At 50.1% G+C, this 25,302-nt stretch overlaps 1 long non-coding RNA gene across 1 annotated transcript; it reads left to right on the top strand.

Moving 5' to 3' along the window:
* Nucleotides 1-8,677: 8,677 nt before the first annotated feature.
* Nucleotides 8,678-12,534, top strand: LOC120752039 (uncharacterized). Its single transcript, XR_005700585.2, has 4 exons — nt 8,678-8,811; nt 9,760-9,965; nt 10,513-11,136; nt 11,908-12,534. It is a non-coding gene; the product is annotated as an uncharacterized LOC120752039 (long non-coding RNA).
* The last annotated feature ends 12,768 nt before the right edge of the window (nt 12,535-25,302 follow it).

Here is a 25,302-nt window from a genome sequence, read left to right as displayed (position 1 = left end):
TATCCCCAGTTTTGTAGCAGTTCTGTAACGCCTTCTGTGTTTTCTGTATAATAAGGTGTTGTATGTCAACCATCCCCTCTGCCCGCCCTGCTCTGGGGCAGCCTGCCTATCACTTTGGGACCCCTCCCCAAGGTTGCGAAACCATTCGCAGAGGGCTTCAGGTGATAGGTCCCCCGGGGGGAATTCCTTTGGCTCTTGATTTTAGTGGTCCGAGGCTCGGGGGTGGGCACACCTTGTTACCCCCCTGAATCCCCTGATTTGTCATCTTGTTGTAACCTGCCTTGAATCCCTCCCCCTAGATATAAGGTGGAGGAGGGAGATACAAGCTCTCTCTGCTCTCTGGCTGCTCGCTGGCCTCTCTCTCTGGCCTGCGGTTTGGACCAGCTGTGGGACTCCCACAGCTCGGCCTGAATAAACATCTTTTAACCTGCTAAGCTGAGAGCCATCCTTTTCTTACTGCCGCTGCTGTCACGACACTACTTGGTCCAGCTGCTGCTGAGAAGCCGAGCCAGCAGGTAAAGATAACCTGCGTGCCTGTCCGAACTGGGAACATCATGTAGCTGTGCAGATCTCAGCTAGCCGGAGGCCGGTGCCAGCCCGGTGCGGGACAGACACAGCAACACTGCAAGCTGCTTTTTTATGGCACCTATTTTCTCACCCTGCTCCAAAGAACTTTAGATTTTTTTGCTTGGCCCCTGTTAACATCTCTGGGTACTATTTAGGCTGAGCTGCCGTGGTGGCCATGGAGGGGTGGGCTAAAGAGGCCTTGATCATCTTGTTTTTGTGAGTTTTGACTGCTTGGTTGGTGTGATGTGTGCTACTTCTGCATGGCTTTTTTTCTTGAGTGTTGCTTTGAACCTCTCATGCCACGAGGTACTGTGGGAGAGGAAAAAACCTTTAGGCAGCTTTTCCATGCTGTCGGTCTTACCAAGGTTTTCCACCTTTGTGTTTCTCTGAGAGAGAAAAGGAAAAGGTCAACTTGCAGAAGGAACACCACGGAGTCAGGAGAGTATTCCTAAAGACAGAGGATTTGTTAAAGAACGGGTTGTTCCATTCTTATCTCAGCATCTCCAAATGCCCTATTTCTGTTAAGTCACGGGCAGGATGTGCATTTGGGCATAGGTTTGGTTTACATTTCTGGGTGCCTTTGAGGGAGGCTATTTGTGGTTGACTACATCCTATTTCTATTATGAGATGCTTGAACAGAGATCAGGAGGAGAAACCCTCTGTGCCCGTGAGGAAGTGGAAAAAAAAAAGTCTGTTCCTTGAGAGGAACAACCCTTTATTTTGCAGCTCTTCCTGTTTAAAAGGTGAGCCTCTTGTATGCTGGTCTATGACTCCTGATTGACAAGCTGCTTGGGAAACTGCTCAGGAGAGGGTGACCCAAGGCAGTTTCCCTGGGTGGCTGTTTTTGTGACCTTTCAATAAATCCACCCAAGAACGGTTCTAAGTGATCTGTAAGATGTGTGAGTCTAAGAGAAAGTCTCGTTCTCCAGAATGGATCTGAGACTACTGTCCAAGAGTGAAATGGACTGAAAAGAACCACCTAACTTTTGTCTTTCTGTTCTGTTTTCTAGGAGAGTGAACAGAGGATGCAAGAGGAGCCAAGTGTGCTTTGAGAGTTTCCTTCTGTTTTGTGTCCCAAGCTTTTTTCCTATTCCTTTAGGAGGTGTTAATAAAATTATTCTTTTTCCACATGGACCTTCCCTTCACGGTAAGTACTCAGAGTGCCATTTATTTCCTATAGAACCACCGCATTCACTGTTGTTTGTACCCTGTTATTGGAGTGAAGTGTTCCCACTGTGTCGTGCCATGCCTAGCTATTGTCTTAGCAAATGATCCCGGAACCCTCAGGTGGCCCAGTGCTTGAAGTGGTCTATTTCTGTTGCTGTTCTTCCCAGGTAAGTCCTTGTTGCAACCTTTCCCTTGCCACTGGGGTTCCCCCATTCCCTTTGCTTTCCTTGCTGTCCTTTCTGTCTGCTCCTTCTCCTGCTCTCTTGCTTCTTTTGCTTTTGGCTGTGTTCTTTTTGTGAGACATGTTTCTTGTCTTCCCTCAGGTCTGGGCTGCCGATTGGGCAGCACCATCTGCTCCTCTGTTCCCCATTCTTTACAAGCTGTCTCCTTTTGGATGCCCCCCCATAGGCACTAGTGCCATTTCTTGGGGTGTCACGAGGGATTTTACTAGCATCTCGATTCCTTCCTTGTGTGTGAAAGCTTTTCCTTTTGCATTTAGGTCCCCCCTTTTCTCCCCCATTTTTCCAAAGGTGTGTCCTATGCCCAAGGCATACCGTGAATCTGTGGGTGTTGTACCTTGGTCTTGTTTTAAAATCTAAATTGATCCAAATACATGTCATGTCTTCCCCTCTACTATCTCCCTGTCTTCTTTTTCCTTCCCCTACTTTAGAGGATCCCTGTGTGAAGAACTCTCCTGTATGGCAAAGGGGTACCTTGTAGCTCTTCCCTCATTTCTTGTTTGTCTAGGATTCTAAGGAGTCTTTCCATCCCTTTGGGATGGGCTCCTGACAGGGATCGTGCAGGCTTGAAGCTCTTGCATGTTGTTCACTCTAGATCGGTACCATTTGCTAGTACCACGTAGTGTTTTAAGATCCCAGAATCCCTTAAGCATTCTTGAGCCTTTTGGCTTCCCGTGGCCCTAAGGTGATGAGGTGTGTGTGCAGTCCTTTCTCCTTCTCGTGTCCCCCTTTGTACCTGGTCTAGGAGTGCTGTGGCCAGCGTCTCAGAGATGTGTTGTCCATCCCATTTGGACTGCCTCTAAAAGCTTTCACATTGAGTACCAGGCCGCCTGTGTCCTCCCCATTCTTGACTTCATGCCCCCTAGGCCATTCCCCATTCTGTATTCGTAAGTCAACCCTGCTTCTGAGATTTGGCAGGTTGAACACTTGGGCTGAGGATTGTTTGCCTTTTCACTCTTTCCCTTGTTTTTCACCCTCAAGCGTGCCTCTTGTGGGTTCAGGGAAGGCTCCTTTTTCTACAGGAATTTCACACGGTGACTCTTTTTCTAGTCATCCTTTAGCCTATCGAAATAAACCCAGCTGTTTTCTCTCTTTGACTTCTTGGAGCTGGGATGGGGAGTTTGCCTGACATTTGCTCAGGACTTATTTTCTTCTCCCCTTCCCCAGTGAGGTTTCCAAGACAGGTCCCTCTTTTCCCCTAATTGCAACTGGTTTTCAGATGCTTTAAGGCCTTTTTCTCTCCCAAGAAATGGAGATGGATGCCAGCTTCTCTCCCCTCCTGCTCCTGCCTTGATCTAAAACGGTTCTCCACCTCAAGCAGGATTTGTGCACTCCTTTTAGGGGTGAATCCTTCTAATCATTCCTCCCAAGCTTGTGTCCATTCATTGGGAGGCTCTGTAAAGCCTTGAGAATGGGGTGTCCCTCTTCTCTGCCGTTTGCTCTGCTCTTTGGGGCCCTCCGTGCCAAAGGCAGACCCATCTGTGTTGTCCTTAAAATGCATCTTATAGGTGTACCCCAGCCCAGCAAGCATGTTAGCTAGGCTTTTCACAGACAGGGTGTATGGGTATGGTCCCACTGTCTCCTGCACCATGATGCTCCTATGTTTTATAGTCTTGTACTAGCCTGAATTTATTTAGTATTTTCTTTCCTGCCACCATGGGGACCTTGTAGGGCCACCTCCACGGTTGTCCTCCTCACTGCTTCAGTAGGTGTGTTGTGATGGTGGCTATCCCTTTCCTGCTTTGTGTGGAGCTAGGATCTTGCCTCCCTCTTCTAGGGGATGTTCCTCCTGGCCTTTGTGTTTCTGAATTTCCCCTGTTCAGCCCTCCTGTGTGGTTTGAGTTCCTTTCCATCCTGTGTGGTCGTTCTCCTCTGTCCCCCTACCTTATCCTCTTTAGGAGGAATTCCTACCCCCTCTTGAACCTATATGTCCCTCCCAAGGTCACGACCAGGACTCTCATTTTGGCCTGTCTAGGACATCTGTCAAACCCTTCTGTGACTTCACCTCCTCATTTTCTTAAGTGAGGAGCTTTGCAAGGTTTCTCTTCTGGCCCTACGCGCTCTGCCACTCTGCCGTTCCTTTTGCATGTGCCACTCCCATAGGGAGTTGCTTTCTACTTGATTTCTCTGCAGCTGTGTCTACTACCATTTCAACTTGTTCAACATGCAGACCGAGCTCCAACTTTTAAGATGGGCTCCTGTCAGCGTTTTATCAGGTCCCCTGATGTGTGGAGCTCATGAAAGCCCTGGTGTTCCTTGCTCTCTCCTTTTCAGTTTTCCTACAGCTTCCTGACCCCTTGTCATTCCCTGCTGCAAAGTCATTTTTGGGCCATCTCACCTCCAACGTCCTACTTCCCCCCCAATAGTGCCGTGTTCCAGTCTTTCCTGGTTTGGGAGGGGTAAGCCAAGGTTGTAGGGCCTTTCCTTTTCCCTCTCCCCACAGGTGGCTTTGTCCCTCGCTCCCTTTTGTGGCTCCTTCCTGGCCCTTCCACTTTCTGTGCCCACGGCTACCATCCTCCTTGCATTTGTCTTTGTTTTTCCCTCTTGCCCCCTCCAAGAGACTCCTAGGGCTTCCCTTAGCAAGTAGTCCTTTCTCCTTTGCCTGCCCATCCGCTATTTCAGCTTATTGCTTCCATTTCTGTGGCCAGGATTTGGTCCCCCCAGTGCCTTTTCAAAATGCCTGGCTTTCTGGGCTCTCTGGATCCAAATGAGATTGCTGCTGGAAATTCCTCCAGAGGCTATTGCACCAAGGTGCCAGGGATTCCTTCATTCTCTTGGCTTCCATCCCAACCTACTTGTACACTCTTCCTGTGGGGAATTTATTCTTGGATCCCCCTTGTCACTACAATAGTGTCATCCCCCGTGTTCCTATCTGGGTGTGTGACAGGTAGCTTCTGGTGCCCTGGGGGACCCATGCCATTTCCTCCCTTTCCCCATGGCACCTTGCAGCTCCTGTGATGAGCTGACCCTCTTTAGCATGACAGAGTCTATTTCAACTGCAATTCTATTTCCCTCTAGTATGCCTATTTGGGCCCCCCAAAAAATGCATCTATTGGCTTGGCAACACCCCCAGGGCCTTGCACTGGATCCCCTCCCTTTCTCTTACAACTGTAGACTTGTGATGTTCCTAGGGGTGCCTTTCCAAAAGCTAAGCCTCCTGCTGCCCCCCTCATCTGGACTTCCCTTACTGGCCAGTTGTGGTTCTACCAGGGGAAAGACTATGTGATTACAGCATCCCACGTGTGCCTCGCCTCCTCCTCCTGCTGTCCTCTTCCGGAGCTGCCAAGCTTTTGCTGTTCCGCTGCCCATTGTTTTGTGTCTCTGCCAGGAGGCAGCAGAAAGGATCTGCTTTGTCTCAGTCCCCTTGGCTTCTTCACTACTGTGTTTTTAGGCTCAGCACCTCCAGGGGTCTTGGGTGCCACAGCAGGGCCACTCTGCACACGCATGTAGGGTGGGCCAACCCTTTCACCACTTCTGCATCCTTCCCATTTGGCTTAGTTCCCTAGCAGCCTCCTTGGTGACCCATGATTGCAGCAATTGCTCTAGTGGACTGTGTGTGGGCTATTTTTGACCTTGTCCTTTCTTTCTCCCTTCATTTTCCTTACTTCTATGTGTTGCCTTTCTTACCGAGTGTCATACAGCCATTCATAGGTGGCCTGTCTTGAGTCTATTTCTAACTGAGGGCAACGCTACTTCAAAAGTGCCCCTTGTCAATTCCAAGGTTACACGTGGTCCTACTCCAACTTGAAAGGTGTGTCTGAAATCTTGCTTGCTCCTTTGTCCCCAAGCAGCCTGCAAGCAGCCCATCAGCACGCTCTTAAAGCTTTGGCTGCTGCCCCAGCCTGTGTCTGGTTGCACAGTGCATCCTTGTCTGTCTGCCCTATTTCTAGGCCTCCTGTGCTCTCACACCTTCCCAAATGTTGCCCCCTGCACCCGGTGAGTTACTGTGGGGTGTGTTGCCTCAGCCATTGCACCTCTGGGGCCCACTCCATTCTCCTAGTGCCCTGGGCCACCTGCCCCGTAGCATTCCAGCTACAACTACAAGCCATCCTCACCTGCACAGTGTACGTGTCTGTGTCCTCCCTACTTTGAAGCCTCCCATGCTGTCCCATCTCCCTAAGTGGCACCGCCTGCACCCCCATGACCTACTGCACACACCCACGTCAGCCAGTACAGCTCTGTCACCCACAGGATCCTCAAAGTAGCCTGGGCCACCTGTCCCTAGGCTTCTAGCCATGACCCCCGTTTCTATTTGGGGCACCCCCAAGGTAGGCTGGCCCCCCACCCTTAGGGTTTGGGCACCTACTCCACCCACTTGTCCAACACTTGCCTGCCTGCACCCTGCCACTTCCCCAGCCGGCGTCCACGAACTCCCCAAAGTATTTCCACAACCTGCTCTCTCAGGCTATGGCCACTTTGATGGGGCTTATGCTAGTATGTAACCTATGTCACTCCCAGTGATGCCTCGCTGACAGTTTCACTGCCCGCCCCCCTTTTCTGCTTTTCTCTGCTCCTGGCTGGCCTCCCTGCTCTAGCCCTGAAGGTGTCCCCCCCTTTGGCTTCCCCCTGGCTCACGGGTAGCCCCTGAACCCTGGAGACGCCTCACGTACACGGTCAGCTTTCGCTTCCTCTCGGTCCTGGCCGGCCCCCTCGCGGAAGTCCGGAAACGCAGTACTCGAGAGTCCTCTCTCACTTCCGGCATCCAGCTGCTGGTCCCGGTCTCATTCACTCACGAAGGGAGCGGGCCCTTGGTCTGGGGGAGCAGGAATTCGGGGGAGTGTGCACTCGGGGGAGTGTGCACTCCGGGGAGTGGGCACTCGGGGGAGTGGGCACTCGGGGGAGTGGGCACTCCGGGGAGTGGGCACTCTGGGGAGTGGGCACTCGGGGGAGTGGGCACTCGGGGGAGTGTGCACTCGGGGGAGTGGGCACTCTGGGGAGTGGGCACTCGGGGGAGTGTGCACTCGGGGGAGTGGGCACTCGGGGGAGTGGGCACTCGGGGGAGTGTGCACTCCGGGGAGAGGGCACTCCGGGGACTGTGCACTCGGGGGGTGGGCACTCTGGGGAGTGGGCACTCGGGGGAGTGGGCACTCCGGGGAGTGTGCACTCCGGGGAGTGGGCACTCCGGGGAGTGGGCACTCGGGGGAGTGTGCACTCCGGGGAGTGGGCACTCCGGGGAGTGTGCACTCAGGGGAGTGGGCACTCGGGGGAGTGGGCACTCGGGGGAGGGTGCACTCGGGGGAGTGGGCACTCGGGGGAGTGTGCACTCCGGGGAGTGGGCACTCCGGGGAGTGGGCACTCCGGGGAGTGGGCACTCGGGGGAGTGGGCACTCCGGGGGAGTGGCCACTCCGGGGAGTGGTGCACTCGGGGAGTGGGCACTCGGGGGAGTGGGCACTCGGGGAGTGGGCACTCGGGGGAGTGGGCACTCCGGGGAATGTGCACTCCGGGGAGTGGGCACTCGGGGGAGTGGGCACTCCAGGGAGTGGGCACTCGGGGGAGGGGGCACTCGGGGTAGAGAGCATTCAGGGGAGCAGGCACTCAGGGGAGAGAGAGCACTCAGGGGAGTGGACACTCAGGGGACACCTTCTGATGGTGGCTTTGGCTCCTTTGGGCTCTGGTTGGGCTCTGATGTGTCAGTTGTTGGCTGTGTCATGCCATTTTTGGGCTCTAAAATGTCATTTTTGGGCACTGACCTGTCATTTTTGGGCTCTCACAGGTCACTGTTTGTATCTGATGTGCCATTTTTGCCTGTGCCGTGTCATTTTTTTGGCCCTGCCATGTCAGTTTGGGCACTTACATGGCTCAGGGATTTTAAATGACTTTCAAGGAATTCTAAAAGGCTTTTATGGGATTGTAAAAGGCTCAGGAATTCTTAAGTGGCTTTTCTTTTAAGGAATTCTGAATGGCTTTCAACGAATTCTGATGGGCTCAGAAGTTCTGAATGGCCTTCAAGGAATTCTAGATGGCTCGGGGGTTTTAAATTACTTTTAAGGAATTCCGAATGGCTTTTAAGGAATTCTAAACGGCCGAGGAATTCTTAAGTGGCTCAGGAAGCATTTTCCTGCTGGAAAGAGTCATGGAAAAGGCCCCAAGTGCCAGGAGCAGTCAGGGCACTGCTGTCATAGCTGTTGCAGGAGAGGGGCACAAATCTAATTAACAGCTACAGTCCTAATTGGGAGCTCTTACAGCCACCTGTCCCCTTCTGCTCCAGCCTTTCCTGGGAAGAAGAATCCCTGGGAAGAGTAGGGAGGAATTCTTCCTCTTTTCCAGCTTTGCTGTTGCTGGGAGCGTTTTTTTTAATGCTCTTCAGCGCAGCAGAGAGAATAAAATACGGAATATTTGTGGGCTGGGATTCACCTGCTAGAACTGCTGCAGCCCAGGATATCTTTGGCTCAATATTCCTGGTGTTTTTTCCAGAAGGAACAGCTCAGAGGTGACAGATGTTTGTGTGATGAGGGGAAGGGAGAATTTGGATCCCACAGAAGTTCTGGAGGAATGCGGAAATGTTTATTCCTGTGGCCATCCCCGTGCTGGGAAAAAACAAAGAGTTCACCCTGTTGTGCTGGTTTTTCTTTTTGGGGATCCTAATAATCTTTGCCTTGGTGGTTGTTTTTTTTGTTTTGTTTTGTTATTTGGGGTTTTTTTGTGGGTTTTTTTTTTTTTTTTTTTGGGGTTTTTTGTGGTTTTTTTTGTTTGTTTTTGTTTGTTTTTGTTTTTTTTTTTTTTTTTTGTTTTTGGCAGGCAAACTTCTCCCAAACCTCTTGTTCTGAGTGAAGCTAAAAAGCAGTTGCTGATCTACAGACTACCTCAGGTCCTTCGGCTGCACCTTAAACGCTTCAGGTGAGGCACTGGGCCCTGAATTTTTTGGGGAAATAGTGGCCAAAAGTGGGCCTTTAACTTCCCTCCATTGCTGCTAAAAGCAGCTGTGTGACTTTTGAGCCATCAGATTTGTGAAACTCCCTCAAACAGGGGTTTTCTGCCACAACTGAATATTTTGTGCATATTAATCCTTAATTTCATTGGGTTTTACTCAAGTTTGCAGGCAGCTTGGAAGGAGAAGTCAGTAAGCTGATGAAAGATTTGGTGAAGATGGGATATGGAGAGAATTCAGTGCCAGTATTGGCTCTTTACCTGTTGAATAAGCTCAAAATATTAGAACAGGTGTCTAAAGTAGTTAGACTGGGTGTGGGAGGGGGGGATGTTATTGGTAGAACCGAGGATTTTAAAGGTGGTAAGAGGAAAAATCTGGCTCAGAAATACTCCACCTAAAACAAAAAATATCAATGGGAGACCCCACCTGAAATAAAAATCATCAATGGCAGAAGGAGACCTGACCTAAAACAAAAACCATCAGTGGCAGAGGGAGACCCCACCTAAAATAAAAATTATTAATGGCAAAGGGAAACCCCACCTGAAACAAAGCCCATCAATGCCAGGAGAGCTCATCTATAACAAAAACCCTCAGTGGCAGAAGGAGACTTCACTTAAAGTAAAGATTATCAATGAAGGAACAAGATGCGAACTAAACCAAAAATCATTAATGGCAGGGGGAGACCCCACCTAAAATAAAAATTATCAATGGCAGGAGAGACCCCACGTAAAACTAAAATCATCAATGCCAGGAGGAGACCCCAACTATAACTAAGCACGGAAGCAGCAGTAGGAGCTCTGTGTGTGTGTGAGGGGTGTCTGCAGGGGATTTTGGGGTGAATCTCCAAGATTTATTGATGCTGAGCAGTTCCTCCCCCCAGCCCTGAGCAGCGCCGAGCGTGGGATTTGTGTTTGCAGGCGGTCTGAGCGCAATCACCGCGAGAAGATCGGGGTCCATGTTCTCTTTGAGCAGGTATTAAACATGGAACCTTACTGCTGCAGGGACTCTCTGCCCTCCCTTGCCACAGAGACCTTTGTCTATGACCTCTCAGCTGTGGTGATGCATCACGGGAAGGGCTTTGGCTCAGGACACTACACAGCCTATTGCTACAACACGGAGGGAGGTGCGTGTGCTGGGGACGGGCAAATCCCATCCCAATCTTCTTCGCTCCCTCAGGATTTTCCCTCCCTTGGGATCCCTCCCCAGGATTCCAATTCCTTGGGACCCCCTCCATGTCTTTTAGTAGTTTGTTTCCCCCGCTCCCGCCCCACCCCTGTATTCCTATTTTTAAAATTTTTTTTGTAATTTTTTGTGTGGGTTTTTTGGTTGGTTGGTTGGTGGTTTTTGTTTTCCTGGGAATGGTGTGAATTCTTCATTCTGCCAGGCAGAGCTGCTCCGATGAGCTGCTGCAGCTGGCTTTGCTCAGGATCGAATCCTAAGGACCGAGGAGATGAATAGAAAGTGTTTTGAGGCTGGAAGAACAGGAACTATTCATGACTAACATCCGCAGGGGGCTGGGAGATCTCAGCAGCTGGATCAGGACAGGCTCTGCCTTCCTGGCTGCACAAATTGCCCGGCCCCAGGGGATTTTTGGCTGCCGAATTGAGCGGTTCCAAAATCCAAAGGGATCCTGCCTCAGCTGAGAACTCATTCTTTCCCTTTTTTCCCAGGTTTTTGGGTGCACTGCAATGACTCCAAACTGAATGTGTGTAGTGTGGAGGAGGTGTGCAAGGCCCAGGCCTACATCCTCTTCTACACTCAGAGAACGCTGCAGGACAAAGCAGGAATCCCAGAAAAACAACTCCAAGCTCAGGTTTTTGCCACCCAAAACCAGTGACAAGGACACAAGACTGACATTGCCATGAGGGGACATTCCCAGCTTCTTTTGGGGAACTTTTGGTGTTCATCTTCCCCTTCTTTGCAGGGAAAACTGCAGGAATGGGATCAGGGCAGGAACGGGATCAGGGTAGGGACGGGATCCGGCAGGGATGCGATCAGGGCAGGAAAGGGATCGGGGCATGGATCATGGCAGGGACGGGATCACAGCAGGGATGGGATCAGGGCAAGATATTTGGAAAACCTTCTGGAGCTGGGCAGTTCCGATTTGGGGCAGAATCTTGGGGTTTGAGTGTCTTTTCAGCTCAAAAAAAAAAAAGAAACTATAAAGTTTGATGCTGTTCATTCATCCCCTATCAAAGAGGAATGAGCCCAAGCTGGCAATGGGAGAATCCAGCTGGATCAACACCCTTCAATCCCTAAAAATCCTGATCCAGCTCCAGCTCCAAGAGGAACAGGTACAGTACCCTTGAGCGGTCTGGTAAATCCCAGGGAAACTCCCAGAGCTGTTCCTGCTGGAAAAAAAATGTTTAAATTCTTCTCAGTTCCTCCTCTGCTGCCCCTGATACCGATTTCTGCGCCCTGGGTGAAGCTTTGCCAGCAGCTCTGTGTGGCTGTGGCACTGCGGCTGTGCCACATTCCAGGATTTGCTCAGGGCTGATCTAGCTGGCAGCTAAATTCCCTCAGAAGCGGGATTTTCATGGAGTTCTGCTGTGGAGAAAATGGGTCGTAGCCCTCGAAAAGTTGGGTTTGACACACCAAAAATGGGTTTTAAAACCCCCCCCTGAAATGGGTTTTAACCTCCATAAATGTGTTTAAGCACAGAAAAAATGTGTTCTACCACACAAAAAATGTAGTTTAACCCCCAGAAATGTGTTTTAACACACATCAAGTGGGTTTTAACACACAAAGTGTTTGAACCCCCAAAAATGGGGTTTAACACAAAAAAAATGCATTTTAACTCCCAGGAATGTCCCTGAGTGCCACATCTGGCAGCCAACCCAAAACCCGTGCTCCAAGTTTCTGCAGGCATCACCTGGGATTGGGAACAGTTTCCAAGAGCTGTGGCAGCAGAAGTTGGAGCTGGGGAGGCAAATTCTCTTTTTGGACAAATGTAGCTGCATTTCCTCAGGGGAATGGGGGTTTTTGGGTGAAAGATCCGCGAGAAATGTAATTTCTTGAGGTTGGCACAGGGGTGGTGCCAGCCTTGGAGGTCTTTGTTCCTGCAGGGCCACCCAAGGGGAGGAATGTGAAATCCCAGATTCCACGTGGAGTTGGAAAAGCTCCAAAACCACAAAGTCTGGATCTGAAATCAGATGGATTTTGGAATTCTGTGGGAAAACAGAGCCTTAGTTGGACTATTTACAGTCACTTTTCAGCCTACAGTTGCACCTCAGGTGTGTTTTTTTGTAATTTTGGGGCTTGGCTGTTCACGTTTCACATTTAAATCTGAATATTAGACCTGCTGTCTGTTCATCTGGGTTATTTTCTTAAAAATAATGGGAAATATGAAGGGGGTTTTTTTTGTTTGTTTGTTTGTTTTTGTGTTGAATTCAGTTTTCAGATGGGGAAGTTTTCCAAGTGTTTCTCCTCCTCTCTTTTTGCTCCCTTTGTTTCATCAGGTAAACACAACCTGCCAACATTTGTTATTGTGGGGGGTGGGGGAAAGCTCCCAAATCCCACTTTTTCTTGGGAATTTTAACCTCCTGTCCTTGGGCAAAAGTGAGCACAGCAAGCAAAAAAACTTGGATTGTGTCATAGAAAAATTCCCATTTCCCATATTCTGCTCAAGATGTTGCTTTCTGAGCCTAAAAGAAATGTCCTTTTGAACAATTAAATATAATTTTGGGGTCATATTCTGGGGGTTGTTTTTGGTTTTTTTTTTTGGGGGGGGGGGGTTGTGGTTGGTTTGCTTGTTTGTTTTTGAGATCAGGCAGTTTGCAACAGTGCTAAAAAAAAAGGTTTGGTTTTGCTTCCCTAAACGTAGCAGTGTCTGGAAGGATTTCTTAGGAATGGCTTGGGGAGGGAATTTTTGAGGCTGCCAATAATCCAATTAACCACAATACAACGGGATAAATTGAGATCCTGGGAGAGGAAAATGAGCTCAGCCAGGGAAAAGTTGATATTCCAGAAAGAATTAGAAATGTTTGTGCTTGATGGATTCATTCTGGAGCAAAGCAGGTTCTGGGAAAGAGAGAAGATGAAAAGTCAAATTAAAGGTGTCAGTGGCCTCTCCAAGCGACTTGAGCTCAAATTTGCCCTGATAGGGAAGGAATTTCTTGAATTTGCCTTTCCCAGCACTGTGAGGTTCCTGGGGTATTCAGCTTTTCCTTGGATGCGGCAGCATTTGGGATTTTTGGTGCTGTTTGATTTTAATTTGGCTGCTGCAGGGTTGGGATGAGGCTCCTTCTTTGTTTTGGGGTGTCCTCCCTGCCAGGAATTCTGCTGGAAGTCAACTCCCACATCAAGAAAATGAGAATATTCCTTGAATTCCTTGGAACTGCAGCCAGGCCGCTCAGGTGGTGCTGAATGGCAGCAAAAGATTAACCGAAATACACAAAATCCTGCTGCAGATCCAGGAAAATCTCAATTTTAGGCTCTGCTAGAATAAATTATTGGAATTCATCCTAGTTTTATAGGTAGAGGAGCTCAGGGATCCCAGCTGGGAGTGAGACCCAACACAAACTCCTCGATTTTGGGAAAAGTGGGAATAAATCTGGTTTTCCACAAGTTGGGATTTGGTTGCCTTGGGAGATGCTCAGTGGGGCTTGTGGAAAATCCCAGGAAATCAGGTTTTGGGATGGAACTATTCCCAGCTTTTCCCACCCAGCCTGGGAATCCATGGGATTTCCATAATTCTGGGTTGTTAAAAATGAAGCATCTCCATGAATCCCGGAGGCGGGTGGGATCCATCACCTGGAAACCACTTTAATGTAGGTAATTTTAATCCCATTAGCAAGTTAATTCCATAAATTTGATTTTCCTCTCCCTTCCCTGTTTGGAATCCCAAGTCAAGCTATGCGTTCCATAAAAACCAGATTCTCTGCAGAGCATTGAACAGGATACAAATAATAACCCTGCTGTATGGCACAGGGATACCTTGTAGGTCTTCCCTCATTCCTTGTTTGTCTATGATTCTAAGGAGTCTTTCCATCCCTTTGGGATGGGCTCCCGACAGGGATCGTGCAGGCTTGAAGCTCTTGCATGTTGTCCACTCTAGATCGGTACCATTTGCTAGTACCACCTAGTATTTTAAGATCCCAGTCCCTTAAGCATTCTTGAGCCTTTTGGCTTCCCGTGGCCTTGAGGTGATGAGGTGTGTGTGCAGTCCTTTTTCCTTCTCGTGTCACCTTTTGTACCTGCTCTAGGAGTGCTGTGGCCAGTGTAGCTCAGAGACGTGTTGTCCATCCCATTTGGACTGCCTCTATAAGCTTTCACAGTTGAGTAGGAGGCTGCCTGTGTCCTCCCCATTCTTGAGTTCATGCCCCCTAGGCCATTCCACCTTCTGAATTAATTACTCAAGGCTGTTCTTGAGATGTGGGAGGTTGAGCACTTGGGCTGAGGATTGTTTGCCTTTTCACTCTTTTCCTGGTTTTTCACCCTCAAGTGTGCCTCCTGTGGGTTCAGGGAACACTCCTTTTTCTATAGGAATTTAACACGCTGACTCTTTCTCTAGTCATCCTTTAGCCTATCGAAATAAGCCCAGCTGTTTTCTCTCTTTGACTTCTTGGAGCTGGGATGGGGAGTTTGCCTGAGATTTGGTCAGGACTTATTTTCTTCTCCCCTTCCCCAATGAGGTTTCTAAGAGAGGTCCCTTTTTTGCCCTAATGGCAACTTGTTTTCAGATGCTTTAAGGCCTTTTTCTCTCCCAAGAAATGGAGATGGATGCCAGTTTCTCCTCCCTCCTGCTCCTTCCTTGATCTTAAAGGGTTCTCCACATCCTGCAGGATTTGTGCATTCCTTTTAGGGGTGAATCCTTCTAACCATTCCTCCCAAGCTTGTGTCCATTCATTGGGAGGCTCTGTAAAGCCTTGAGAATGGGGTGTCCCTCTTCCCTGCCATTTGTTCTGCTTTTTGGGGCCCTGTCTGTCAAAGGAAGACCCATCTCTGCTGTCCCTAAAAAGCATCTATGGATGTTGTTGTGTCCCTGCCTCTGCTTGGACTGCATTCCCAGTGCTGTGTATGGGGTTTGCAGGAAGGGGAGTCCTACCACGCTTTCCTATAGTGAAGCTCCAATGCTGGACCTGTGTCAGACTTTGATTGTCCATAGGGTTGGGGGGCAGACCCTGAAGGCCATTCCTTCCTATTTTTGTCATTCCTTTCTTTCATCCATTTGAGTCTTTTTAGTCATCCTCTGCTGTCTCCCTGAACTTTGGGTGTGCCACGGTGTACGTCACTGATGGGGATCCCTAAAGCTTTCATGCTTAGATGCCATAGTTGTGCGGTGCCATGGGGGCCACGATCTGAATTTGCATTATTTACTACTCTGTACCGGGGGTGACGTGTTGTCATCCTATTCTTATTACTACTTGTGTTGTCTCTTTTATAGTAGGGAAAGTTTGTAGCCCATGGGTGAAGCGATCCAGTCTAACAAGTAGGTGCCAGTACCTTTGTGCCAGAGGCATTTGTGTGAAATGCATTCTTTTGCTTTGAAAAGGCCTCCACACTCTCGGTCTCCCTCCTGGTGTGGGGGTTTTGTCACTGCTTTTTGGTTTAGTTTTTGGGCTCTGAAGCCTCCATCCCTAACTGCTTTTCCAAGACTGTTGTTACGAGTTAGTCTCCTTTAGTTTTTCCTTACAGAAACTTACCGAGTGTATGTTTATGATGGTTCGCAGTACACAGCCTCTTTCCCTCCTATGCACTGTGACATTCCCAGGTCCTTTCAAAGCCTTGTATTTACAGACCTGTTGAATACCCCAGATCCAAATCTGTCTTGCTACCCGTCCCCGCCTATTCCTCCCTTTTTATGCTCCTTGCCCAAAAGGCTCTGAAGCATGTGTGGTTTGTTTCCTAAAATGAGTGCTGGGTCTGTGTTGAGGAGGTGTCCCCAAAATGAGGAAGATGAATCTTCCTGATCCTGACCTTTCTACCTTTTCAATGCATTTGTGACCCATGTTAGAGCTTAGAGTTTTGTGTATTGAATGGGTCCTTTGAGCAGGAAGTCTGCAGCTATGTTGTGTGCTCTTGAGCCCATTTAAGATTTCGTGACAGGCCTAGCTCCATCAACATAAAGCTGATAAGCAAGGAGTTAGCGCATCTGAGTTATCTCAGATGTGGCTTGTGTTGAGTGTGTATAAAACTTCCCTATGTCTTTCAGCTATTTCAGCTACTTACTCTCTTCACTTTCCTAGGAATCCCTAATTGTTCCAAACTGATGTTTCCCTCTAAGGATTTTTCCTTTCTTGTAGGTGGCTTTTTTTCTTTGGTTTTTTTTCCGTTTTGCCAGAGAGACATGGGTGACATTGTGTTGGGCCTGCTGGTCTCTGCCTCCCCTTGTAGGGGGGATGCTGGCCTGAGGCTGGCGTGGATTCTATCTGCTATTGAGTAGGGGGGTAAGGAGAGCTGGCTGCTTAGCAGCGCCTATTTTCTCACCCTGCTCCAAAGAACTTTAGATTTTTTTGCTCGGCCCCTGTTAACAGCTCTGGGTACTATTTAGGCTGAGCTGCTGTGATGGCCATGGAGGGGTGGGCTAAAGAGGCCTTGCAGATCTTGTTTTTGTGAGTTTTGACCGCTTGGTTGGTGTGATGTGTGTTATTTCTGCATGACTTTTTTTTTCTTCAGTGTTGCTTTGAACCTCTCATGCCACGAGTTACTGTGGGAGAGAAAAAAAACCTTCAGGCAGCTTTCCCATGTTGTTGGTCTTATGAAGGTTTTCCACCTTAGTCTTTCTCTGAGACAGAAAAGGATAGGTTGAACATGCAGAAGAAACACTATGGAGTCAAGAGACTATTCATAAAGACAGAGGATTTGTTCAAGAGTGGGTTGTTCCATTCTTATTTGTTTCTCCAAATGCCCTATTTGCATGATTCCTTTAATTCATGGGCAAGTTGTGCATCTGGGGAAAGGTTTGGTTTACATTTCTGGGTGCCTTTGAGGGAGGCTATTGGTGGTTGACTACGTGCTATTTGTCTTACGAGATGCTTGAACAGAGATGCAGAGGAGAAACCCTCTGTGCCCGTGAGGAAGTGAAAAAAAAATCTCTGTTCCTTGAGAGGAACAACCTTTTATTTTGTAGCTCTTCCTCTTTACAAGGTGAGCCTCTTGTACGCTGGTCTATGACTCCTGATTGACAAGCCACTTGGGAAACTTCTCAGGAGAGGGTGACCCAAGGCAGTTTCCCCGGGTGGCTGTTTTTGTGACCTTTCAATAAATCCACCCAAGAACGGTTCACTTTTGTGTAAGATTTCTGAGTCTAAGAGCAAGTCTTGTCCTCCAGAATGGATCTGAGACTATTGTCCAATAGCGAAATGGACTGAAAAGAACAACCTACCCCTTTTCTCTTTGTTTTCCAGGAAAGTGAACATAGTATGCAAGAGGAGCCAAGTGTGTATTGAGTTTGATTCTGTTTTGTTTTCCAAGTTTTTTTTTTTTCCATTGTTTTAGGAGGTGTTAATAAAGTTATTTTTTTTGCACATGGACCTTCTCTTCACGGTAAGTACTCAGACTGCAGTTTATTTCCTATAGAACCACCGCATTCACTGTTGTTTGTACCCTGTTATTGAAATGAAGTGTTCCCACTGTGTCGTGCCATGCCTAGCTATTGTCTTAGCAAATGATCCCGGAACCCTCAGGTGGCCCAGGGATTGAAGTGGTGTATTTCTGTTGCTCTTTTTCCCAGGTAGGTCCTTGTTGCAACCTTTTCCTTGCCTCTGGGGTTCCCCATCCCCTTTGCTTTCCCTGCTGTCCTCCTTTCTGTCTGCTCCTTCTCCTGCTCTCTTGCTTCTTTTGCTTTTGGCCGTGTGTTCCTTTCCTGAGACATGTTTCTTGTTTTCCCTGAGGTCTGGACTGCCAACCAGGCAGCACGATCTGCTCCTCTGTTCCCCTTTCTTTACAAGGTGTCTCCTTTTGGATGCCCCCCAATAGGCACTAGTGCCATCTCTCAGCGTGTCACGAGTGATTTTACGTGTGTCTCGAGTCCTTCCTTGTGTGTGAAAGCTTTTCCTTTTGCATTTAGGTCCCCCCTTTTCTCCCCAGTCTTTCCAAAGTTGTGTCCTATCCCCAAGGCATACTGTGAATCTGTGTGTATCATACCTTGCTCTCGGGGCAAAATCCCAATTTATCTAAATTGATCCCAATTCATCTAATGCCCTCGTAAGTGCATAGCCCTTACCCTATTGGGTGGACCCAGTGGAGGGTCCTTTTTCTAAGGCTTTCAAGTCTTGGGTTTTCATGTCTTCCACTCTAGCATCTCCCTGTCTCCTTTTTCCTTCCCCTACTTTAGAGGATCCCTCTGTGAATAACCCTCCGGTATGGCATAGGGGTACCTTCTACGTTTTCCCTCATTTCTTGTTTGTCTAGGATTCTAAGGAGTCTTTCCATCCCTTTGGGATGGGCTCCCGACAGGGATCGTGCAGGCTTGAAGCTCTTGCATGTTGTCCACTCTAGATCGGTACCATTTGCTAGTACCACCCTTAAGCATTCTTGAGCCTTTTGGCTTCCCGTGGCCTTGAGGTGATGAGGTGTGTGTGCAGTCCTTTTTCCTTCTCGTGTCACCTTTTGTACCTGCTCTAGGAGTGCTGTGGCTGGTGTAGCTCAGAGACGTGTTGTCCATCCCATTTGGACTGCCTCTATAAGCTTTCACAGTTGAGTAGGAGGCTGCCTGTGTCCTCCCCATTCTTGAGTTCATGCCCCCTAGGCCATTCCACCTTCTGAATTAATTACTCAAGGCTGTTCTTGAGATGTGGGAGGTTGAGCACTTGGGCTGAGGATTGTTTGCCTTTTCACTCTTTTCCTGGTTTTTCACCCTCAAGTGTGCCTCCTGTGGGTTCAGGGAACACTCCTTTTTCTATAGGAATTTAACACGCTGACTCTTTCTCTAGTCACCCTTTAGCCTATTGAAATAAGCCCAGCTGTTTTCTCTCTGACTTCTTGGAGCTGCGATGGGGAGTTTGCCTGAGATTTGGTCAGGACTTATTTTCTTCTCCCCTTCCCCAGTGAGGTTTCCAAGAGAGGTCCCTTTTTTGCCCTAATGGCAACTTGTTTTCCGATGCTTTAAGGCCTTTTTCTCTCCAGAAATGGAGATGGATGCCAGTTTCTCCTCCCTCCTGCTCCTTCCCTGATCTTAAAAGGTTCTCCACATCCTGCAGGATTTGTGCATTCCTTTTAGGGGTGAATCCTTCTAACCATTCCTCCCAAGCTTGTGTGAATTCATTGGGAGGCTCTGTAAAGCCTTGAGAATGGGGTGTCTCTCCTCCCTGCTGTTTGCTCTGCTTTTTGGGGCCTCCCTGCCAAAGGCAGACCCATCGGTCCGCTCCTTCAAAAGCATCTTTTAGGTGTATCCCGGTCCCCCCAAGCATGTCATCTAGGCATTTCACTGATAAGGGTGTATGGGTTTGGTCCCACTGAGGGCAACACTACTTCAAAAGTGCCCCTTGTCAATTCCAATATTACACGTGGTCCTACTCCAACTTGAAAGGTGTGTCTGTGAAATCTTCCTTGCTCCTCTGTCCCCAAGCAGCCTCCAAGCAGCCCATCAGCACGCTCTTAAAGCTTTGGCTGCTGCCCCAGCCAGTGTCTGGGTCCACAGTGCATCCTTGTCTGTCTGCCCTACAGGCCTCCTGTGGTCTCACACCTTCCCAAATGTCACCCCCTGCACCCTGTGAGTTACTCTGGTGTGTGTCGCCTGAGCCACTGCACCTCTGGGGCCCACTCTATTCTCCAAGTGCCCTGGGCCACCTGCCCCCTAGCATTCCAGCTACAACTGCAGTCCGTCCTCAGCTACAGTGTACAAGTCTCCATCCTCCTTACTTTAAAGCCTCATGTGCTGTCCCATCTCCCTAAGTTGCACCGCCTGCACCCCCATCACCTACTACACACACCCACATCAGCCAGTACAGCTCTGTCACCCACAGGATCCTCGAAGTAGCCTGGGCCACCTGTCCATAGGCTTCTAGGCACGACCCCCGTTTGTATTTGGGGCACCCTGAAGATAGCCTGGCCCCCCACCCTTAGGGTTTGGCCACCTACTCCACTCACTTCTCCAACACTTGCCTGCACCCTGCACATTGCCAGTTCCCCAGCCGTTCTCCACAAACTCCCCAAAGTATTTCTACAACCTTCTCTCTCAGACTATGGCCACTTTGATGGGGCTTATCCTAGTATGTAACCTATGTCACTCCCACAGATGCCTTGCTCACATAGTTACCCTGCCCCCCCCCCCCCCCCCCCTTTTCTGATTTTCACCGCTCCTGGCTGGCCTCCCTGGTCTAGCAGCCCTGAAGGTGTCCTCCCTTTTGCTTCCCCCTGGCTCACGGCTAGCCCCTGAACCCTGGAGACGCCTCATGTACACAGTCACCTTTCGCTTCCTCTCGGTCCTGGCCGGCCCCCTCGCGGAAGTCCGGAACCGCAGTACTAGAGAGTCCTCTCTCGCTTCCGGCATCCAGCTGCTGGTCCCGGTCTCAGACACACACATTCACTCGCCTCCATGCGCACCACCGCACACTTGCCTGTGTTCCTCTATGCTGTTCTGCGCTGTCCTCTGCTCTGGGTGTGTCTTCTGCCCCCGAGTCCCCAGCTGGTCCAGGTGGGCAAGGAGAGACAATCTCCTTTGGAAATGCCTTTATAAAATGCAGCTCTTTTTGTGAGGCGGGGGGGGACTCAGGGCTTCGCTCCTGCTGCTGCCTCGGGGTTGGTGCCTTCCTGTCTAGTCGTCTTCTGGGCGTGGCTCACCTCTCACGAGTCCCCAGCTCCAAGAAAATGGGCAAGGAGAGCGCAGTTTCTCCTTTTCAATCGCCTTTATTTTCAGCTCTTTTTGGGAGGGGGGATCTCGGAGGGTGGCCCACACCGCTGCCACTTTTGCTGCCACCGGTTCTACTGGCTCCTCACGGTTCTTCTTTCCTGTCCACGGTCATCTCGTGGGCACAGCTCCCTTCTCCAAGTCCCCAGCTCCAAGAAATGGGCAAGGAGAGCACGGCTTCTCCTTTTTAATCGCCTTTATTATCAGCTCTTTTTGGGAGGGGGGAATCTTGGAGGGTGGCCATTCTGCCACCAGTTTTGCTGCAGCTGCCAGTTTGCCGCCTCACAGGTTCCCCCCGCCTGCTCCTGGAAATGTCTCACATACAGCTTCCCCCCCTCGGCCCCGGACCCTTCACCGTACGCCTGAAGATGCCTCACTTAGAGTGAGGCATTCCCCCTCCCGCTCCCCACCCCTGCCGGCCGGCTCGCCCTACCCCCGGAGCTAGCCCCCCTTCACTGGTCCCTGCTGCCGGCTGGCATCACGTGCCCCCCCCTCCATGCAAATGCCTCACTCACAGTCGTCTCCGTCCCCCCCTTTCGTTGTCCCCCACTACTGAAGATGCCTCACACACAGTCCCCCACATCCCTGTTTTGCTGCCTCCCCCTCACGGCTGGCCCCCCCAACCCCCGGAGATGCCTCACGCAGTCACCTTTCGCTTCCCCTGATTCCCGGCCACCACCCTTAGCTCTTTTTGGGAGGGGGGATCTCGGAGGATGGCTCATGCCTCCGCAGCTCCCTCTGCCGAAGCTGCTGCTGCCGCCGCTGCACGGCCGGGAGCTCCGCCTCACGCGCGTGCCTCAAGCACAATGGAGTCTGTGGGAGCCTGCCAGGATGTTCCCCTCTCTGAGCTCCTCTGAGGTTATGGTGAGAAAATAAAAATGCTGAAACGTAGCTTCAGGTGTAGTGCCTTATGAATACTGTCATTTCCAAGTGGAGATCTTGTCTTGGATATCTTGTCTTTGTTTTTGGGGAGGCTTTTTGGTGCTCATTTGGGGTCTTCTTGGCGCTAGTGCTCATGGGAGGGAGCCTGCTCATTTGCATATTGGGCGGGGTCACGCCTTCGAGGAGCAGGCCATCTGCATGTGAAGAGCAGGCGGCGTCAGCCTGACTTTGAGTGACAGGCCAGTCTCCTCTTTTCCATTCCTCAGTCTGTAGAATCTTTCCCATTGTTTCTATTCTGTGTCAGTGCTAGTTTTATCTGTAAGGAGAGCCTCAGCTTTTCTAAGTGTGTCCTGTTTGTTCCTGGTGGGTTTCAGGTTACACCATGTAGGGCTTTGTTCGGGGCTTCCCATCTTTACCATTGGATTCCTGTTAGTTTGATCAGAGGGGTTTACTTTCCTGCTTTGACGGCTCTCTTTTTTCGGGTGCTCTGTGGTTCTGCCTGGCTGCTGGAGGTGTAAGTGTTTTGTTGGATGTGCTTTTTTAATTTGGGGAAGCACAAGGCATCTCTTTGGGTGCATGTTTTCCCTGCCTAGTGATCAAGGCATCCACTACTTTTGCAGCTTGTCGAGCTGTCATTGTGTGATTTTCCAGACTTAGTGGGCTGCTGGGTGAGGAGAAGCAAAAGTAGCAAAAGGCTTCTGTGCCCCTCTGCCTGCTTTCTATAGTGCTCTGGACGATGGTCTTTGTTCCTTTTGGGCTGGGACGTTTTTCCCCCTATTCGTTCCTAGGCAACAGAATGCTGCTCTTAGAGGCTACTTGACTTCCACATAGCGGACATGAGCGGGCAGGAGGAGGGAGACAATCGCCCCAACTTTCGGCGGGAAGACGCCAGGGCGGGAAGATGCCCGGGCGGGAAAATGGCCGGGCGGGAGCCGGGGGGCGGGGGGGGAAACCTGGCTTCCTTCTACCCCTTGTGGTTTTTATCTTCCATCGTCTTTCCCTGTTCTTTGGAGGCAGAATCAGGACAGGGCTGTCTTTGAACCGAACTTGCCGTGTTTCCAGCAGGTGTCTGTCGGGAGACATGCTTTGTCCCTGCACTTTCTGTGGTTGCCGAGGGAACGGAGCTGAGCGCAGGGAGGCGGGGGAGGGCAGGGCATAGCCCGGGGCACGCTTCTCAAATGGCGCCGCTTAGACGGCCTTTGTTCGCTGCCCCGGGACGGGGGGAGCCGTTCCACGGGATCCTCCCCAGCAGCGCGGCCAGCCCGCACGCGGCTCATGGCGGCTGAGTCCGCCGGTCCCGGCACGGGCAGAGCGGCGGCGGCGGCGGTGGCGGCGGCCGCAGCCAGCGCGGCCGGGTCGGGTAAGGCAGCCGGGAAACCCATTGCAACTCGGACGGCTGGGACCGACGGGTGCCTCGGCACGGTGGCGGGGGGGTGGTCCGTTTCTGTTTGACTTAGCCCTGTCGGTTCTTACTGCTTTTGATAGCAAAGAGGAGTCAGGCATCTTGTTTCTTCCCTAAAATGCTGTGCCCGCTTGTGATCCCCGTGAAAAAGGCCAGTCCATTCTTTAAAATGTTGATAGCTTAATACTTTATACCATGGTTCTATGAAAAGAATGACAGGCACCTAAAATGGAACCTTTAGGGTTAGGACAATAGGAGACTCTAAAACTAGGGGCACACATGTGCGGGTGCCTTTCTGAGCCCAAAGCTATGAGCAAGGACCCCTGTTCCCAAAGGCTTATCCGTTCGAAGCAATAGCCTGCTGAATATTCCTCCATGTTGTCCATGATGCCTCCATTGCATTCCAAGAAAGAATTCTCTGTGGTCCATGTGACTTTTTTCCTTTCATCTGTGTGGCTCTCCTCAGGGCTGAGCGAGGCAGGAGAGTTTGGTCTTTTTTCATAAGCAAGTTGTCCATTCCTTTTTTCAGAAAGATTTCTGTTTCCTTCTGGTTGCTCCCCAAAAGCTCCATTTTCACTGCACAGCTACATGGACTATATCTTTCTAAAGAGGAATACAACATTCTTCATGAATACAACATGCATGCACTCCATCTCTTGTGTAGGGCTCTATCATCTGCCCTTTCAGCATCCCTCTCGAGAAATCCTCTGCAAATGCTGTGTGGATGACACTGCCTTCTGGGGAGTCATGCTTGCTGCTCCTGTCACTGTCTCCTCAATGCTTTGCAATGGTTTTGTTCTTCCCCCCGTTTTTTAAAGAGCTCCCTTCCAGCAAGCAGCAGGACTGTTTGTCTCAGTTTGCTCTACTTGTGCAAAGTTTCAGCACGCCCTGATGTCATCTTCCCATCCCTTCCGTTCCACAGGGGAAAGGCAGAGATGCCAGGGATCCACCTGGACGTCTGGGGGACAACGTGGCTGTGTGAGAAGGCACGTGAAGGCTCTAGGCTGCCTCCAGAAGTATGTCTTGTTGTGTACAAGCTTGCCAGCAAGGCTAAGGTAAGGCTTTGGGTTTGTTCTTGACATTGTCCAGAAGCAAAGAAAGGGGGAAAATGGTATGGAAAAGGGGAGGGAGAGAGAGAGGGAGAGAGAGAGAGAGAGAGAGAGAGAGGGGGGGGCAGGGGGGGGAACATTTGGACAGAGTTTGAAATGAAGTAGGTGAGGACTATTCAGCAGCACTGTATGAAGCTTAGTCACCTCTGTCAGCGCGATCTTAGAGTTTTCCTGAGGCAAGAGCCTGAATTCAAGTTGTCAAGAGTGGAGTGCAGAAGAAAATTGCTTTTTTCTCTCCATTCCCTTGTTCAGATTGCCAATGGTAAAGGGACTTGTGTTTTGTCCAGCATGAAGCCTTTCTCTCTCGTGCTGTTTTCTGGTGGTGTGATTCTTTTGGCCTCCCTATGACTTGCAAGGTTCTCCAAGTTGTCTGTGTTGTCCTTAGAACAACACAGTGGCAGATGGCTTCTTTCCATGGCAAGCCCTTTATCCTTTTCTTCTTTTCAATGCTGTTGGAAAAAAATGGGGTTCTTTGACTCTGTTCTTTGGGGCATTTTGAGTCAGGAGCTCTAGTGCCAAAGCGGTTGTCCTTCCCAGAGCAGCGTCATTCTGTGACAGCTCCTTTTGCTGTGGATATTGCTGCAAGAACTTGTGTTCACGTGTCTCATGACCTTCTCCACTGCTGTCAAGGTGGCTGCCTTTCCATTTCTGGTGGATGGAGGTCTGCAGTTCAGCTTGTATGTGAAAAGGGACTGAACTGAAAAGATTGGACTGACTGAGTGAGTGGCTGGTTGGCAGTAGCTGTTCTGCCTGACTCATCCCTCTGAAATAGAAGCTGAGTAGAGAGGAGAGGCTTGTGGTGCATGAGGAGTTGTTGTTTCAAGGTTCTGAAGGCTGCTCCATGCTTCAGTCCATTCTGTTCTGTTGAAGTCTCTCTTCATCAGGTAGATGTAGGTGTGCTGGGACACCTGAGGTCTTGTCCTACTTGCTTTACTTGTTCTGCAGGTGATCTTCTTCCTCACCTAAAAGGTGGTGTGAGCCATTCAGAATGTAGACCACGAGCTAAGTGTGAGGTGCTGTTGGATGCAGAGCTCTCCTTCGTTCTTTCCAGGGATGGCATTCTGCTTTGAAGTCATTTTTCAATGAAAGGGGTCCTCCTTTGGCCCAGCTTTCAAGTCAGGCTGTGCGGTTCCTGTGCTGTCCCAGGTGACAGCGATGTCTGTACTGCGTGTTTAGCTGCAGAGCGGATGTCCCTGGCATGACTTTGCTGAACCCTGTGCAGACAGGGAGATGAAGCCCTGGGAAAGCCTTGGGGGGATGTGACGTGCTGCTGCCA

The sequence above is a fragment of the Hirundo rustica genome, chromosome 4 (genome assembly GCF_015227805.2).
Source record: "Hirundo rustica isolate bHirRus1 chromosome 4, bHirRus1.pri.v3, whole genome shotgun sequence".
Classification (NCBI taxonomy): domain Eukaryota; kingdom Metazoa; phylum Chordata; class Aves; order Passeriformes; family Hirundinidae; genus Hirundo; species Hirundo rustica.
The sequence above is the reverse complement of the archived record's forward strand: the minus strand, read 5'-3'. Positions and strand labels throughout refer to the sequence as shown.